This window comes from Heptranchias perlo, chromosome 5 (assembly GCF_035084215.1).
Source record: "Heptranchias perlo isolate sHepPer1 chromosome 5, sHepPer1.hap1, whole genome shotgun sequence".
Lineage (NCBI taxonomy): Eukaryota > Metazoa > Chordata > Chondrichthyes > Hexanchiformes > Hexanchidae > Heptranchias > Heptranchias perlo.
In genome coordinates, this window is record NC_090329.1 from 125,694,163 (window position 1) to 125,700,193 (window position 6,031).

Sequence of the window (6,031 nt, forward strand, 5' to 3'; positions counted from 1 at the left end):
TTTACAGGGGTTCCCTGGGAGTGAGTCAGTATTTACAGGGGGTCCCCGGGAGTGTGTCAGTGTTTACAGGGGGTCCCCGGGAGTGTGTCGGTATTTACAGGGGTTCCCTGGGAGTGTGTCAGTATTTACAGGGGGTCCCCGGGAGTGTGTCAGTATTTACAGGGGGTCCCTGGGAGTGTGTCCGTATTTACAGGGGGTCCCCGGGAGTGTGTCAGTATTTACAGGGGGTCCCCGGGAGTGTGTCCGTATTTACAGGGGGTCCCCGGGAGTGTGTCAGTATTTACAGGGGGTCCCTGGGAGTGTGTCGGTATTTACAGGGGTTCCCTGGGAGTGAGTCAGTATTTACAGGGGGTCCCCGGGAGTGTGCCAGTATTTACAGGGGGTCCCCGGGAGTGTGTCAGTATTTACAGGGGGTCCCTGGGAGTGTGTCCGTATTTACTGGGGGTCCCCGGGAGTGTGTCAGTATTTACAGGGGGTCCCCGGGAGTGTGCCAGTATTTACAGGGGGTCCCTGGGAGTGTGTTGGTATTTACAGGGGTTCCCTGGGAGTGAGTCAGTATTTACAGGGGGTCCCCGGGAGAGTGTCAGTGTTTACAGGGGGTCCCTGGGAGAGTGTCAGTGTTTACGGGGGGTCCCTGGGAGTGTGTCAGTGTTTTTAGGAGGTCTCCAGGAATGTGTCAGTGTTTGCAGGGGGTCTCCAGGAATGTGTCAGTGTTTGCAGGGGGTCTCCGGGAATGTGTCAGTGTTTGCAGGGGGTCTCCAGGAGAGTGTCAGTATTTACAGGGGGTCCCCGAGAATGTGTCCGTGTTTGTAGGAGGTCTCCGGGAATGTGTCAGTGTTTACAGGGGGTCTCCGGGAATGTGTCAGTGTTTACAGGAGGTCTCCGGGAATGTGTCAGTGTTTACAGGGGGTCTCCGGGAATGTGTCAGTGTTTACAGGGGGTCTCCGGGAATGTGTCAGTGTTTACAGGGGGTCTCCGGGAATGTGTCAGTGTTTGTAGGAGGTCTCCGGGAATGTGTCAGTGTTTGTAGGAGGTCTCCGGGAATGTGTCAGTGTTTACAGGTGGTCTCCGGGAGAGTGTCAGTATTTGCAGGGGGTCCCCGGGAGTGTGTCAGTATTTACAGGGGGTCCCCGAGAATGTGTCAGTGTTTACAGGTGGTCCCCGAGAATGTGTCAGTGTTTGCAGGGGGTCTCTGGGAATGTGTCAGTGTTTGTAGGGGGTCTCTGGGAATGTGTCAGTGTTTGCAGGGGGTCTCCAGGAGAGTGTCAGTATTTGTAGGGGGTCCCCGAGAATGTGTCAGTGTTTACAGGGGGTCCCCGAGAATGTGTCAGTGTTTGTAGGGGGTCTCCGGGAATGTGTCAGTGTTTACAGGGGGTCCCCGAGAATGTGTCAGTGTTTGTAGGGGGTCTCCGGGAATGTGTCAGTGTTTACAGGGGGTCTCTGGGAATGTGTCAGTGTTTACAGGTGGTCTCCGGGAGAGTCAGTTAGTATATGACACGGGTTCCTTAAATTTGTTCATATTCGCTGATGCTCCCTTCAGTGTAAGGTTTGCAAACCACATGATTAAAGACCTGCAAAGCCTCCTATATCCACACTGGATATGGCTGTCCAGCTATCAGTTGGGTTGATCCACACTATCAACTATCTTTCACTGATCACTAAAGTACATTACTGCCTGCCGTTGATGGTGTGACGTGCTTTGCTGTGATAAGGCACTCTGCTTGCAAGTATTGTCACTGATGGGGGTCATGGCTGAGATCAGTTGAGGCTCCCCCCTGACTCGGGGAGTCAAGCAGATGTTCCAAGTGAGGAGATGTGGAATAAGTTCTCCGGGAAGGACATTGAAACAAGCGGTATAAAACGGGTGATGGGATATGTTGCGGAGAGAGAGAGAAGGGATTGAGGGATAGAAAGGGTGATTCCGTGATCCGACACCTATCGCAGGTCTGCACTCCCACGATCTCTCAATCCGGAGTATTGCGTTCAGTTCTGGACCACAGGAAGGATATCGTGCCCTTGAAGGTGGTACAGTGCAGACTCACCAGAACGATACCGGGGCTAAAAGGATTAAATTATGAGAACAGGTTGCAAAAACTTGGCTTGAATTCCCTAGAGTTTCGAAGGTTAAGAGGTGAACAAATTGAGGTGTTTAAAAATATAAAAGGATTCAATCGTGTAGATACAGAAGGCAAGAAATTGGTCCGTGCAGCGCCTGTTGTTTTGGCGCTCGGCGGCCTCCTGAACATCGAGGATGGTGTCTTGGCTGCGCACGCACGTTTCCAGCGTGACATTCGCCGGACGCCAACTTGGTATAGGAGTTAGCGCAGGCGCAGATAACGAAAGCTGGAATCATGTAAAGTAGGGAGAAAATGGATACAATCAATGTGCAACGTTGATTTAAAGTGATAGACACCATTTTGGGACTTAACGCTCAACTCAACGCATAGTCATAACCCTGACCATCTGAACATGTCTTAGATTGCCTGGAGGACCCCCACCAGTGCTATTTAAAGGGACCATGCAGGATTTACAGGTTAGTGGCTGGATTATTGCTTCTGGCGGCTGATACATTTGTAACTGTTTTTGGAGGTCTCCTATACTTGAATACTAGGACGAGGGGACATAGCCTAACATTTAGAGCCAGGACGTGCAGGAGTGAAGTTAGGAAATGCTCCTACACGCAAAGGGTGGGAGAAGTTTGGAATGCTCTTCTACAGACGGCAGTTGATGCTAGCTCACTTGTGAATTCTAAATCTGAGATGGATAGATTTCTGTAAATCAAAGGTATTAAGGGATATGGGGCTAAGGCAGGTATATGGAGTTAGGTCACAGGTCCACCATGATCTCATTGAATGGCGGAACAGGCTCGTGGGGCTAAATGCCACTGCCACTTGCTGCCTGCTGTTATGCGCCACCTTCTCCTGCAAGAAAGTGGGATGTGCATCTGGGTGATGTGCCTGTCATAGTTGAATAGCTCGAAGTGTGTGCGACCTGTGAGTTGTGGGTGGGCGGCTTGCAACAGTGGTAATCTGTAAGGGTGAGAGGAAGCATGTGATTGGAAGAGTTGAGCACTGATTGAAAGAGTTTGTTGGTATGTGGGTGATGGGGGGTGTAGTGAGTGGAGCAGTAGATGCGGCTAGTGGTGCAGTTGGTAGGAGAGGCCACTTGACAGTTGACCTCACTCACCTTGACCACTCGTGAACTTCTTCCTGCACTGCATCCATGTTTGTGGTTCTATGCATTGACTGTGTCCCCTACTGCCTCCCACTGCCTTTTAGGCATTTGTCTGGAGGGCCTATTTCACCCCTGTGGGTATAGGGTCTCCCTCCTTCTGTCCACCTCTTGCAAAAAGGTCTCTAGTGCATCATCCGAGAACCTTGGTGCTCGCACTCTCGCAGGCCTGGTATAAACTCAGATCGGCAGATTGGTGAGGGTCTGGTGTGCGGATTGGAGAATGTGGGATTTAGTGGTGCGCAACCTTTATTCAATGTTTTACCATAACTCATCAGTGTGTAAACATAGGGATGGGACCTGCATCTGTGTTTCACATGTGCGATGTCTGATCTCCGTTCAGATTCCGTGCAGACTGCAGATTGTTATTTTTATCAAATAGCAGGTACCAGCTACCTTTAAGAGACTTTAAGAGACAGCGGGGGAAAAAATTGGATAGGGGCCATTTTTGGGCGTTGGTAGCGTGATGTGCTATTACCCCGCGCCCAATGACCCCTGCGCAGGCAGGACGCAAGTTTTGGCCCATCTGAGGACTCACCTGCAATCAGCATTCCATTCCAGGCCTTGCACGTGGAATCAATGCAATTCACACTTTCCACCACCAGGGCGAGCTCAATCTCTTAAAGGGAGGATGTTTCTTAGAAATCTTAAAGGTAGCTGGTAACTGTTATTTGCTAAAAATAACAGTGTACTGTATGCACGGAGTCTGAACGGAGATCAGACATCGCACACATAAAACACAGATGCAGGTCCCATCCTTATGTTTACACACTGATGAGTTATGTTAAAACATTGAATAAAGATTGCACACTACTAAATCCCACATCCTCCAATCTGCACACCAGACCTCACCAATCTGCCGATCTGAGTTTATACCAGGCCTGCGAGAGTGCGTGACCAAGGTTCTCTGCTGATGCACTAGAGACCGTGGTGCAAGAGGTGGACAGAAGGAGGGACATCCTATATCCGAAGTGGGGGGGGAGGTGGCAAGAGGCCCTCTAGACAAATATCCAAAAGGCAGTGGGAGGCAGCGGGGGATGAAGTCAATGCCAGACGCACAGCATCATGAACATGTATGCAGTGCAGGAAGAAGTTCAATGCTTTGACATGGGTGGTCAAGGTGAGTGAGGTCAACTGTCAAATGGTGTCTCCTACCAACTGCTCCACTCACTACACCCCCCATTACCCACATACCAATGAACTCTTTCCATCAGTACTCAACTCTTCCAATCAGATGCTTCCTCTCACCCTTACACATTACCATTGTTGCAAGCCACCCACCCACAACTCACAGGCCACACACACTGGCAGCTATTCAACCATGACAGGCACAACACCCAGACGCACGTCCCGATTTCTTGCAGGAGAAGGTGGCGCATATCAAGAGGCAGCAAGTGGCAGTGGCATTTAGCCCCTCGAGCCAGTTCCGCCTTTCAATGAGATCATGGTGGACCTGTGACCTAACTCCATATAACCGCCTTAGCCCCATATCCCTTAATACCCTTGGTTCACAGAAATCTATCAATCTCAGATTTAGAATTCACAAGTTAGCTAGCATCAACTGCCGTTTGCAGAAAAGCGTTCCAAATGTCTCCCACCCTTTGCGTGTAGAAGCATTTCCTAACTTCACTCCTGCATGTCCTGGCTCTAAATGTTAGGCTATGTCCCTGCGTCCTAGTATTCAAATAGAGGAGACCTCCAAAAACAGTTGTAAATGCCTGGGCAGCCAGAAGCAATAATCCAGCCACTAACCTGTAAATCCTGCATGGTCCCTTTAAATAGCGCTGGTGGGAGGTCCTCCAGGCATTCTAAGACACGTTCAGATGATCAGCATTAAGACTGTGCGTTGAGTTGAGCATTAAGTCCCAAAATGGTGTCTATCACTTTAAATCAGCGTTGCACACTGATTGTATCCATTTTCTCCCTACTTTACATGATTCCAGCATTCATTATCTGTGCCTGCGCTAACTCCTATACCAAGATGGCGTCCGGCACACATCACGCTGGAAACGTGCGGCGCATCCAAGATGCCACCTTGGATGTCGGAGAGGCCGTGTAGCGCCGAAACAAACGGCCCGATTTAGCGCCCAGCCTGCCCCTTTAAGAGATTGGGCCTTCCCCTGCTGGTGGAAAGTGAATCCTCGTGTCAAGGCTGATTTCCAATGCTGCTTGCAGGTGAGTCCTCAGGCTGGACAAAAGTCTCGTCCTGCCTGCGCAGGGACCATCGGGCGCGGGTTAATCACGGATCGCGCTGCCCACACTCCAAAATAGGCCTGATCCAATTTTTCTTCTCTTCCCCTCCACCCCCAGAGAACCTATTTCCTTTGGTGGGGGAGTCCAGAACAAAAGGGCATAATCTTAAAATTGGAGCTTGACCATTTAGGAGTGATATCAGGAAGTATATTTCACACAAAGGGTAGTGTACATCTGGAACATGCTCCCAAAATGGCTGTGGACGCTGGGGGGTCAATTGGAGCTTTAGAATTTTGTTGGGTGAGGATGTCAAGGGACATGGATCAAAGGCAGGAAATGAAGTTGAGGTACAGATCAGCCATGATCTAATTGAATGGCGCAACAGGCTCGAGGGGCTGAATGGCCTACTCCTGTTCCTATGATACTCCCTGTGGGCTTTGCTCCCTGCTGCCAGTGCCAGATCGCACCAGGATACTCCATCGTGAGAAGGTAGTTGGGCTGAGATCCATTATAAAAGGGACAGGCCTGTTGGGCCTAATGGCCCCACCTTGATCCTGAAATTCTATTTATCAGCGGGCTGTGCTGGGCTTGAAGAATTGGACCCTAC

General features: G+C 50.3%; 1 protein-coding gene across 2 annotated transcripts in view; it reads right to left on the minus strand.

The window, feature by feature from the left end:
* The window catches only part of LOC137322091 (xanthine dehydrogenase/oxidase-like), a 162,509-nt gene that overhangs the window by 10,035 nt on the left and 146,443 nt on the right, over positions 1-6,031 (minus strand). The window lies entirely within an intron of this gene.